Source organism: Heterocephalus glaber, unplaced genomic scaffold, assembly GCF_053883595.1.
Source record: "Heterocephalus glaber isolate CG9 unplaced genomic scaffold, H.glaber_assembly_v1.0 deba00001472, whole genome shotgun sequence".
NCBI lineage: Eukaryota > Metazoa > Chordata > Mammalia > Rodentia > Bathyergidae > Heterocephalus > Heterocephalus glaber.
This window is the reverse complement of record NW_028258315.1, coordinates 98,800,646-98,813,828: the sequence shown is the minus strand read 5'-3', so window position 1 is coordinate 98,813,828 and position 13,183 is coordinate 98,800,646. Positions and strand designations below refer to the sequence as shown.

The following is a 13,183-nucleotide window of genomic DNA, read 5'->3' as shown; positions in this document are numbered from 1 at the left end:
ACTGCAGTAGTAAAAAGTAGCTTACAACAATCGCGACCTAGCAGGCATTGTGTGAAGTGCTGTGGAACTGTTTGTCTTTTCTCCTGTTGAGGCGGACACTGTAGGTTACAGAAAAGGAAAGAGGAGTCAAATCTGAGGTTGTCGGGTGGTCTTTTGATGCAGAAAGGGCAGTGACTATCTGATTGGCGGCGTGACATAGGCACAGGCGAGGGTAAGGCCTGACTGCAGCGGTCTCGGACGTTTCCGTCAAATAACTGTCTCACAGGCAGCCGCCGTGGCTGACGATTCGTGCTGTCTGTGAGCGCACGAAGGAAAGCAGCTCAGAGGCAGCACAGGCGGAGTGGGAGGGGGACCCGATCTGCCCCCTCGTCCAGTCCTCTCAGCCTGGCCCTGCAGCTGCTCCCCCAGCCCCGGGGTGCTGCTCAGGGCCCCCGCTCAGCCGTGTGTCCTGGCCCCGGGCGGCCACCTCTCCACAGTCCGGCCGTCGGGAGCTCTGTGACGGCCACCAGCCTCCCTCGCAGGGCCTCCGGCGCCTCTCCCGGCTCTGTGTTCAGGGTAGGGGGCCAGACTCCGACTCCTGGCCGCGCCTGCCCCGCCTCCACGCCTGCCGGGCAGAGGTGGTTCCGGCCCGGGTCCCTGCCCGGCCCTGGTCCCTCCTTCCTGACCCGCCGCGGTTCCCTTCCCTCGTGTCAGTGTCGCATGCGCCAATAACTGACTCCAGGGCTCAGGGTGGCAGGGCCGTCTGTTTGAAGTCCGTCGAGCATCCTGTCCCGGGGCTTCCTAGCACTTACCTCAATGAGGACTTATTTGCTTTTTTGGTAGTGGCTCACTTTGCTTTTATCTCACTTCATCTAAAATAAAGCACCCTGAGGGCAAGAGCTCTGGCTCCCTGCTCCCTCCGTGAGCTGCCGTGGTGCCCGGGAAACCCGTAAGCGCCCGGACTCGGCCAGGGCAGAGGTGGGTGGGCGGTGCCCCAGCTCCGGGCTCCTCCCATGGACAGGGACAGAAAGGAGCTCCCCGGAGCCGGCACCGGGCGGCCCGACGAAGGAATGAACGGGCAGACAGGACTGCCTCACTGGGGAAACCCATCTGATAGCTACTGTTCCCTAAAAGCTGCAGAAGCCCCTGTGGGTAAGCGCCCCTTCCCTGTGGCATACAGAAGCAATTACTTTGGCATCTCATGCGTTTCAAGTGAGAGCTCTCTCGAACTCGTCTGAATTCCACAAGTGCTTTTTCTTAATCCTGAACTCAGTCCACAACCTTCCACCGCCAGTATGAAGACCCAGTTTGGCTCTTTCGTCATATGAGAACCTCATTTTTTACTAGCAGGTGAAAAGGAGCTGAAGCTGCATTCCATTTGCAAGCCAAAGTTCATCTCTAATGCAGTATTTTTTTTCAGTGGGACTCCCTGAGTAACACCTGCAGGGTATTATACTGTGCTGGTGAATTATAACAATCAGCAAGGGAGGGCAGAAGTGACATCCAAAGAAAGGTAATAGATCATGGTGCTGAGAGTCGGATTAGCTGACAGGTGACTTCAGATTCCTGCGTGACCACTGCCAACAGAACATCTCGGCAGCTGCACCAGACTCCTTGTCCTACCACCTCTGTCTCTGACCCCAGGTTTCCACCAGCAACTATTACCAGTGCTGCTTCTTAATAAACGTTTAAGAGGAAGTAGCTCTAAAATGAAGTGAGAATTCTTCTGAGTGCCTTTCAGTTGGGTGAGCCTCGTGCCTTAGTCTCAACCCTCCCAGGCCGTTCCCAGTGTTGTCACCATCTGTCCCACCATGTAACTCAATCCTGCACCCTCCCAAGGCTGCCCGAAGGTGAGACTCATGCCCTGGACTTGCTTTTGTATCTAACTCACACGTAGTTAACAGTTCCTCACACACAGAGGAGGACACTTGAATGAAATTGTTAAGCAAAATGTCTTCAACCAGACTAAAATTCTCCTTTGCTTCATAACATCACTCCATTGATTTTTCAAACTAAGAACAGGCTATTAACTAGGGCAAGTTTGTCATCTAGACTTGACCTATGGCATTTGACATACATGCGATGCTACCTAGACACCCCTTCTTGAATATGAAACTTACTCGCTAGCTGCTGGGAATTCTGCCAGAAGCAACACATGGCTGTTGATCTTTTTTTAAAAAAAAATGCTGATGAGAGCTGTCTTGCCTTTTTAGGGGTGTCTAAGGGCCTGGCCCCTCTTCGTCTCAGGACACTGCCAAAGGGCCCCACCTCCAGAGCTTCTAGAGGGCTTAACAGAGGCCTTTGTGAGGCCCAACTTCTCTGCCCGTCCACCCGCCACCCCACTCCGTCATAGCTGCAGAGCCCAGCACATGCCCCACACCTCTCCTGAGCTCTAACGTTTGTCCAAAGTCTGTTTCCCAGCAAGCACAACCTATAACCCATTCTTTGTGCTGCAGTGGAACTTAACACAAAGGAATCATTCAAATAACTTTTCCCCGTTTTTTCCAATCTGGACACAAATGACATTACTGTTTGCAATGTTACTGGCCTACGGTCTCAGCCATAGGAGAGGGCTGGCTTTTCACTTTCTGTGTAAGAGGATGGAAAGGCTCTTTTGTGGTGGGAGTACCAGCCTGTGTATCCCTCACAGTCTGGGAACGCTGCTCCCAAGACCACAGCGGGAGTTCAGGAGACTACGGTGGGTCCAGCACACACTTCACTGGGGCAGCATCAGTCAAAGAGCCTCTAGAATCTGCTCTCTTTTAATGCTTGTTTGTTGCTTGTAGACATCTAATTCCCAAAACCATGCACCAAGACAACCTTTGAAGAAATCTCCAAGACATGGAAGATTAAAAATAATGAAAACTATTGACACACTAGTAAAATTGTATTTTATAACCTGTTTAACAACAGTTGATTCTCTTGCATAGGATTCAGCAAGCTACACAAACCAGGGAGAAATGCAGGCCACCAGGGGCAGAATCTGGACACAGACTTTCATTTACAAATCATGGCTGGTTTCACGTCATGGTGGCAGAAACAAGCCGCTGTGACAGAGACTGCAAAGCCTAGCATCCTATCACTGTGTGACCCTCACAAAGAATGTTTGCTGATCTCTGCTCCACAATAAAGCTTAGTGATCCTGATATGATATTACAGTAAAGAAAAAAATTTTGTTAACAGAAAATAACATTTCATATATACATGCAAAGCAAGGAATTGCTATTTTCTGAGCATTGAGATTAGAGGTGAGTTTCTGTACATTATTCTTTTTGCTTTTATGTATTTTCCACAAGAAATATGCACTGCTTTTGTAATAAGAAAACCAATGAACAATATGAAAAAAAATATCATTCTTTTGATTTTTCCCATGTTATTTGAGTTTTCCTTCACAGCCATTCAGGGTTTTGTACAGAGTAGCCCTGAATGTGTGCACACTGAAGGGTTTGTTCCCCGACACCACCCCACATCCAAGGAAAATATGTAAACAATGTAGGGCAGGAAAGCTTAGCCAGCTACCGGATTGGCATCCGGTTGGCCATCCGAAGTTTTGCTTTAAAGCACAACAACACGATCCCTGGGTTGTTGTTTTGTGACAGCTGGCTCCATTTGGCAAGCTTATATGTATCATGCAAAGAAATATGGTTTATTCAGCCACTGGTTGGCAGTGCTTTTTAAATTCCCTGATCAATGCAGAAAGTTGCCCATTTCTGGGCTACAAAAATAGCACACTGGTCATTACAATAATACAGCCACTCATTTTGGGGCAATTTTCTTAATAAACTGCAAGCTCCCAGCTTTACTTTTTATCAGAATTTTCTCGACAATTTGGGAGAGAGAGTGGGCCAGCCCATCTTCACATGAGGAGACGAAGCTTCAGATGATAAGCGTAAGCACCCAAAGGGCCACCCCCAAGACACGGATCTGCCAGAATCCAGCCACCTCTCTGTCTGCAGAGTGCTGGGTCCTCACCCCGCACACCAAGCTCCTCCAGAGTGTGTGCATGTTCCAGAACCCAGCTGACCCTAGCACCCGTGGCACAGGGAATAAGTGGTTGCCATTCCAAAGATAATTGCAGGAGGACCAAAAGACTATGCTCCTGAACTTGTTCAATAGGAACAAGGACAGGAAGTAGGAGTTGTGTCCCTGGACATGTTGGGCAGGCATGCTTTTCACACATGAAATTGTTTTGAAAGAGTACCTTTCACGGGCTGGGGATTTAGCACAGTGGCATCGCACCTGCCTCACAAGCACAAGGTCCTGAGTTCAATCCCCGGTACCAAAAAAAGAGTTCCTTTCAGAGTACTCTAGTAAATACTAGCAAACCAATAATACAACATGTAATACTAAAATACTTCTTGTTTTGAATAGCAATTTCAGGAAACTGTATGGTCTACATGTAGTCTAAGTCCAAATTGATTTCTTTTTTTGGTTTGTTGAGGCAGGGTCTCCCTTTGTAGTTCAGGCTGGCCCTGAACTCACTATGTAGCCCAGGCTGGCCTCAAACTTGCAGCGATCCTCCTGCCTCAGCCTCCTGAGTGCTGGGATTACAGGCATGCACCACCACGCCCTGCAAAATTGGTTTCTTTATTCAAGCAAATATTAAATTTTGTATAAAAGTCATATCTGCTGGTTTCCACACTTAACCTGACATTACTTATGAATGTCATATGGAAAAATATCAGGCTATGATTTATATTTCCATTTTTTCCATTCTCTTTAGAATTCTGGAGTAAGACATCTTTTGCCCACTGAAAACCGAGGTTGCGTTTGAGTTTTTTGTTTGTTTGTTTGTTTTGTTTTGCTTTGTTTTGTTTTTCACTAGTTGAATTAAAACAAGTATTGTATTTCTGACTTAACAACTAGGGATCTATGTAGATGCTGGAAAATGTATGTATTGATAGCGGATCTTTTCCTAGTACTCAATTGGACAAGAATAGGTCTTCGATATTGTGAAATAATATTCCTTAACTGTACCATTAAAACGTCAATTCTGGACCTGGGATTTAGCTCAGTGGTTGCAGCACCTGCCTCAGGAGCGCAAGGTCCCAAGTTCGATCTCTGGTACCAAAAGAATAGTCAGTTTTGCCAAGTCCTTCTGTTTTGTAGATAGAATGCTCGTTTTGCAGTCAAATGCTCTACCCCTGAGCTATGCCCCCTAATGCTCCTTTTGTATCTTTCCATTATGCACTAATGTAAGAAGAAGATAAACTTTGGTTTTGGACCTGAAATTTAAATGTTGCAGTGTCATCTCACCATGGTTGGAATAGCTATTATCAAAAAGACAAAAAAATAATAAATGTTGCTGAGGATATGAAGAAAGGGAAACTCACACACTGTTGACAGGAATGTCAATTAGTACAGTCACTATGGAAAACAGAGTGGAGTTTTCTCAAAAGAACTGGAAGTAGAGCTGTACCCTAGGGTCACGCCAAAAGGAAATTCGTCACTGTGCCAGGGACTCACCTCACTCCAGCATTTCCTGCAGCACTCTCCCCAGTGGCCAAGCCAGGCCGTCATCTGCGGCATTCGCTGACAAGTGAATGGATAAAGAAATATCATCCATATGCACAACGGAGTAGTATTCAGCCATGGAAAAGAACAAAATGCTGTCATTTGTATGAAAATGAGTGGAATTGGAGATAAGGGAAGTAAGCCAGGCCCAGAAAGGCGGTGTATATTCTTACTCATCGAAGGAGCTAAAAATCGTGATCTCGAAGCTGAGTGGAGAGCAGAGGTCAGGAGAAACCAGGAAGGGGGACAGAGGTTAGACAACGGCTATGGGAATGCAGTTAAACAGGGGATTAGCTCTTGTATTGTGCAGCAAAGGGGGCAACCGCAGTCTACAGCAATTTATATTTCAGAAGAGCTAGGAGAGTCCACAGTTTCCTGACACATAGAGAAGAGAAATGACTGAGGGTATGGAAGTGCTAGGCACTCCGTGTGATTATCACACACTGTAAACAGAACTACTGCTCTGTGCTCCGTACACAGGAACAAATACAGCAATTGAAAATTTAAAAAATTTCAGAGTTGACTGTTTCCTCAGAAATCACAGCAATTTGCATTTTACTTAAAATGCGCCGGTAGATAAATAAAAACTGAAAACATTTTTAAACCCTTACAACTTCTAGGCTTGATGAAAGTAGGTACTTTACCATTTTCCCCATTTTATAGAAGAGAAACTTGAGGCTCAGAGACATCACGAAACGTGTGAAGATCACCAGCCAGGAGGGAGCAGAACTGGGTGTGAGTCCAGAGCGACTCCAGGGCAGGGCTTTTCAGCATAAGCACCATCAGCCCGGGACCGCAGCGGGCACGGCCTGCAGGTTGGCACCACCAGCTGCCTCTGCCCCTGATTCACCGGAAGGACACGCCCCGGTCCACAGTCTGAGGCAACTAGGGCTCTGAATCCAGGCCACCGGTGGCAGACAGGAAAGGACTGCCCGCTGTCCTCACAGCCCTCTGAGGAGCCCAGGAGGCCGGGGGGCGGCCCGGCAGGTCGGGCCCTCGCCCTTTCACTTAGAATTGACGTGATGAAGAACCAGAGTAAGAACTGCAGAGTCATCAAAGATGATGGCTTTTCCTTTATGACCCTTGGCGCCAGAACAAAGGGTCTGTTTTTGTGGTTTTAGGGTTTCTAGAATAAAGGGAATAAATATGTTTAGGTAATGTTTGAATGGTTTGGAGACTGTACTTACATGAGTGATAGGTCAATTAATATCTGAACAGTTCAAAGAAGCAATTATTTTAATTTATAAATCACTCCAGAGGTAGGAAGCTGCCATCCATTAATGTGGTTTTTGCAAACAGGAGTGTTCGTAGCCATGTGTGTCTGTGTGTGCGCTTTCTCCACGTGTCACGCTGTCTGGCCTGGGTCCCGGCCAGATCGCATACCTTCCTGATTATGTCTTTGTCTCCAGAGCCCGGCCAAGCACATAAAGCGCTGGATCTGCAATTTGACTCTTGGCTGAGACCACCCTACCCTTTCAGTCTTCCCTGTGCTGAAGGGTACCCCCCACACAAGGCTGCCTCCAGAGACGGCCTTCTCATGTTACACTCTAAACGCAGAGTCTGTGAGCTCAGTCCCCAGGGGGCCGCGATGACCCCGCGGAGTCCTGCAAAAGGGGCGAAGGCTGTAGCACTGTCTGGCACGGTGGGCTCATCAGTCAGTCTGACAGCTGATCCAGGTTTCCTTTGAAACCAGGCAGAGCATTCTTGTATTTTTTTAAATTACCAAGTAACAGCAAAGCGCTAAGCGCAGTGCTGGAGAGGAAGGGTACAGAAGTATGTGAGATAAATACGGTCTGATGGGGGAGGCAAGTTAGGAAGCGGGGAGTTACACGAAGTCAGCCCGCTGTGACAGGTAGGTAAGGTGCTGGAAAAGCCCCGCTGGAGAGGGTGCGGGGCCCGGGCCTCCAGAAGGAAGCGGCCACTCCGAGCCCGAAGAACGGGTGTTAGTTTGGCAGATGGGAAGGTGAGGTGGGAGTGGAGGTGTTCGGGGCAGAGAGAGGAGCATGTGCTGAGGTCCAGAGGCAGGAAAGAGCCTGATCGCCCAGGAAACCGAGGGGGCAATGGATCGAGTTCAGGGAGGGGCGGGAGGGACAGCGTGGAAGCTGGAAGCAGGAGCAGAACGGGATCTTAGAATGCTTTCCAAACCTCGGGGCACAGGCTGACCACACCGAGGACCTCGGCTTAGCAAGGAAAGGCTTTAAACTGGGCACCCGGCAGGCAGGTCCAGCTAGAGAGCCAGGGGGAGGGAGGAAGATCCACGGGGGAGGAGCTCTCGGGCCGGGAAAGCGCCTGGCCCAGAGCAGCGGGCTCCCGTACTAGAGAGACAGAGCCTGTGGATGACGCTTAATGGAAAGAAGAGGATTTGCTAGACTAGAAAATACCCAGGCAAGAAACAATGCACCGATAGCCCGCTCCACAGCATATGTTCTTCCTGTTAACTCAGAGGAATTCTTTTGCAAAAGAAAAAAATGTTTTATAATCTGTATTCATGTCTTAGGTTTCGAGAATGAAAATATTCAAGTATTTGAGAACCTCCTACACTCCTGGCACTGTTCAAGGAGCTGAACACACTAGGGAGATGGGGGCCCTTCCCGAACCCAGAGAGCCTTGTCTTAGAAATAAACACAGTCACGGGGGATGTTCAGAGAGGCGTTCCGGCACTCAGAGAGTCAGGGCTGTAGGACGAAAGATTGCAAGGTTACATAAAGGGCCCGCACGACAGAGAAGGGCTCTGAGGGACAGAGCAGTAGGCTCTTGGGCACAGGAACGGCCTGTGGTGAGAGCGATCGTGCTCTGGGGAAGTGGAGAACCAGTGAAATGTGCTTCTAGGTCTCGAGGGCTGTGGTAGGGAATCTGGACACCCTTCCAAGGGTGGTTTGGGTCGTCAAGTCAGCCTCTTTTCTACTCAGACATTGTCTGATCCATTCCCATCTCAGAGCAAATAAAGTCGTTTTTTGATCTGTGGCACATCTGCGAGTTTGGGGAGAGAATGCTCTAATATGAGATTCTACGTTCTCCTTCCAGCTGATGAACAGTTCAGTGCGAGGCACTGCGCGCGGAGAATGAGGCAGGCAGCCTGGGTAGCGGCCCTTCATTACAGCAGTGGGTGTTCATACCCAAGTAGGGCTGGCAGCCACTGCCCAGAGTCCAGGTGATCTCTCCAAGGACACGTAAAGCCACACTCTGCACTGTGCCAGCCCGGAAGAGCATCCCCAGCCCCAGCGGGGCCTCTGCTGCCTGCTGACCGCCACTTGTCAGTACAGAATGCAGGCCCTTTCATCACGAGAACCACACCTGGGCAGCGAGTCATGAGGAGAAGATCCTCTGCAGGAGTGTGTGTCAGGAGCAAGTCTACATAATTTGGGGGGAAATCACTTCACAATTGAATTATGACCAGGCCTAGTCTTCTTGCCTACAGCCTAGCTGTGACATGCCAAAACATAACTCCATGTTTGCCTCTGGTCACAGCTGAGACCTCAGTGGTCCTGTGATGCTGTGAAGCTCAAGGGCAGGATTACATCAGCTGAAGACATCCTGGTTCTTTAAGAACTGAGCAGAAAGGTCTCACCTGGGGAGGACAAATTCCTTATCAGCTTCACTCACCTCACCTACTGTTGTAAGAACATCTTTGCTCATCTTGCCATCCCAATCAACACAAGACCCTCATCAGCGTTAGATCCTCATGGTTTTAGGATTACTGCCACACTCCAAGATACTCCCTATGAACCCAATAAATAGCAGCAACCTCGGGTGCTTTTGTCTTTGCTGCCCAGAGCAGCCCTGATCAGGCCCAAAGCTCAGCTTCTTCGCTAAGTCTCATTTCCTGTCTTTAGTCATTAGTTTGCCTTGTGTTGTAGTGGCTCACACAAGGCCAGGACCCACTGCAGGGGTTCTTGTCATGACCCCTTTCCCTGTTCCCTACCAAAGTGCACATGCTGAGCACCGGTTAGCCCCAGCTGGGCAGGTGGCAGGAATCTGAAGAGGGGTGTGGGTGGTTGTGTTCCGTTCCTCCCTCAGTTTAATGTCTTAATGTCTCTCAGCCTCAGTTTCCCCAGTCTATAATGTGAAGATTATGTATGATGCTTGGCTGCTCGACTGTGGCGAGAAAGAGTCAGGCGACTATCCTGGCATCTCACATAATTTTACATGGCGGCTTGCCTCTGCAGGGTTCCTTCTGAAGCCTGGTATTGAGCGTCATGGCCTCCAAAACAAGCACTGGTACTTTCCCTGCTGCCACTGTCTTCAGCTGGAAAGGAGACCAGAGTGCTATTAATTCTGCTTCATTTTATCTTCACCAAAGGGGTCAGGTAATCAAGGCACTGTTTATGAAGAAAATTGTGAGATCTCTTGCTGATGAAAGATTTACCTAAAGGCTATCTTTTGTTATTGAAGTACTATCAGTGTCTAGTAAAATTTAAAAGCACAAAACAAGTGGTGGGGGGGGATTAGGAAGAGGTTCAGAGGGAGAATTCTTAGAGAAGGTAAATTACATTTGGCTTGTATCTAACAAATTACATCATATTGTTATGAAAACATTACCATGGTATTACAAAACATTTGTGAATGTAACATTAATTTTTTTGTTTTCCTATGGTATCGTCTCATCATATTAAGATCAAGAATGCTTGCTACTGTGCAGAGATGTTAATAGCTTTCTGCTTTGAACTTCACTTATTTTGAGACTTTCAAATGGTGTAGTTGGAGGGGGTAACATTCAGCATTCGTATCTTCCACCTTTTATTTCTGAAGTTAGACGTCGTGGTAGCTAATCTCAGAAAGCCGAGGCAACAGGAAGCTGAGTGATGTTGAAAAAAATACAAATGAGGACCTGCTTCGTAATTAACTGCTGGCACTTGCGTGATTTGGAAATGTAGTTGCACAGCGAACATCTGGGGCTTTGAGTCCCAACTTCAACTCTTAGCAGATATTTGACCCAAGTGCACATCATATATTACTGCTAAACCTCAGTTCCCTTACCAGTAAAATGAGGATAATAACAATAGTACCTACCGTATATGTTATGATTATTTCTAAATGTTATAAGCCTAACAGTACTTAGAATAGAACCTAGTATATAGTAAGAGTTGAAGAAAAGCCATCATTGTCCACTGCTCATACTAACAAACTGTTGCTTTCTGCAGGTTACTTTGTGAACCTGGACTGTAAATACCTCACATGTGAAATCAAGGATTTGAGTTAGAATCGGTGTTTGCCGTATTTAATCATTCGTACACAGCCTTCAATATTTTTGAAGGAAAACATATTCCTGTAAAAATAGCCCTAAAAAAGACATCACAAACCTGTGAATGCAAGGTAAATCCGTGATTTGGCAGTGACTCACGGATTTTAATCTGCGAACACAGAACGCAGCCGCACCCAGCCTCACTCACACTGCGATGGCCGCACCCCTGGCGCTGACCCCCACACGAGCACAGCTGGGCCTCGGGCCTGCTCCAAGTGGACCACAAGTGCCAGGCAGCCTCAGGCCTCTCTGAAAGAGCCATAGCTGCTCTTCCTTCTGTTCCAGATATACACAAGTTGAATGCACAGGAAGCAGAAAGGTTCAGTGCGGAAGTGGTGGTCAGGCTCAGGAGCCCGGTGCCTCGTTCACATCCCAGGTCTGTCTCCCGCTGGCTTCATGGTGAAGGGCAAGTCAGCTGGCAGCATCTGCACGCCTCGGCTTCCTCCTTACCTCAAAATCAGAGGGACGAGACACTACGCCGTGGGTTACTGCCTGGTGTTCACAGAAGTCGGCCGGGACCAATGAAGTAAGCTCTCGAGTTCTAACAAACACTGGCCTGGAATGTCTCTCGCTTCCACTGCCTCCGAGGTCTCTCGGGAGGTGAGAAGAAGTCCTCAGCCTTGGTTCTCTTTGTGGGGAGAGATATGCAGTGCGTCTGGCTCAGCTTTTCTCCTATAAAATTGGCATAATGCTGCCTCTCCAGGGCCTCCCTAAGTAGGGCAAGGTCTTATACCGGCAGTGGGCCTGCCCCGAACAGCTTTAAAAGCCCCAAGTTCTGACAGCAGAAGATCCCACTGTTAATGTGTGTTTAATTAAATTTGTGACCCATTAGCTGGAACAGAGGGTCAACGTGAGAACCAAATGTTGATGGTAGCTCTCCACTGCTTAAGCAAAGCCACACAGGAAAAGAAAGGCATTCCTCTTCATATGGTTTTTCTGGTGAGAACACTGAAGCAAAGACATAATGTAAGTTCCTTACGTCCAGATATATTGCTGTTCCCTTTAGTCATTCAGAAACTCTCCTTAGCCCACCAGTCACTTACCTCTCAGACTTGGATCCTCCTCCAAGTCTTCACACTCCTGCACTGAGCTGACATCCACGTTAAGCGAGATCCGAGGACCCGAGTGAGATTTCGGCCCCAAAAGGTGCTCTGTGAGGAGCAGGGAGCTCCACACCCCGAGATGACAAGTAAACATGTAGACGAGGCAGTCCGGCAGGTGGATTCCAGCCTCAGTAGGGATGGGAGAGATTCCAGGGGACAGATCCAGTGCTCACATTACTCAAGTAGAATTACTGTGTGCTTAGCTGCTGTGTCTCACATGTGCCAATCACAGGGAACTGGCAATTACACCGTCAGACTCACGGTAGCAGGTTTAACAGGCCCCAGGTCCCCTATCCCTTCAGCCTCGCAGGGCCCGGTTTGGCCAAGTCCTGGTGTTGAAACGGTAAGCAGTGGACAAAGCGCCCAGAGGCAGCGGGAAGGGCTGATGAGGAGTGAAGCCCAGGCAGAACTGTCCCCACTCCGGTTTGGTGCCGGGCGAAGAGTGCTCCAAAGCCAGATGTGTACGGCGTGGTTTTGTTCCGTCCGTTACCCAGCGGACTACCTTTGGGGCAATAATTCTCTCATCAGAATTTACAGAACTTTTCAGAATCCACTTACGTGTTTATGAATTTACCTTGGTTGTGGTTCTAGTCTGCCCATTTCCAATAAAAGTTGGTATCTTTTACACAGTTGAATCATAGTACAGCTATGAGCCATTTAACGATGGGAACATGTTCCAAGAAGCGTAGCTGTGAGTGATGTTGCATGGCCATCGTCTAGCGTCCTTACACACAGCTATCGAGGGCAGCCTGCTACACACCTAGGCTGTGTGATGTGCCTTCACATAGGCTCTCTGCCACTGACCAGAGTGCCATCGTGTGCCACACGACTGTAAACATTACATGCTGTTATTACATCTGAATCTGCCCAATGAAACTTGGCATCCTATTGGGTGATGGCGGGCAGCTGGGCTAACATCTTCTTTCAATACTTTCTTTTCTGAACTGAGTTTATCTTCCTGACTGAGGTCAGATTATTAAGTAGTATGAATTTATCTTTAAACTCTACTGCACCATTTTTCCCATCATTTCTTTTCTGGGATAATTTCCTCTTCCCTTCTCAGCCCAGGGGAGACTAGGAGGTGTTCTTGGCAGGTATCAGGTTCTTGACTGATTCTAGTTCTTTAGAGCTAGCTGTATAACCCATCTAATGAAATCCTACTTTGCTTTTTTTTTTGTTACTGGGGATCAAACTTGGGACCTTGTGCTTGCAAGGCAGGCGGCGGAACCACTCAGCTAAAATCCCTGGCCCTATTGTGCCTAAATAAGGCAAGGTTTGTCTCTGAATCTTGTGCCCAAACAACAAACTGTCATATACATGTGATATACACAGGCATATTTTATAA

The 13,183-nt window shown here is 48.1% G+C and overlaps 1 long non-coding RNA gene across 3 annotated transcripts in view; it reads right to left on the bottom strand.

Annotated features, from left to right (window-relative positions):
- LOC110347071 (uncharacterized) overlaps positions 1-13,183 on the bottom strand; it is a 225,257-nt gene that overhangs the window by 68,253 nt on the left and 143,821 nt on the right. The window lies entirely within an intron of this gene.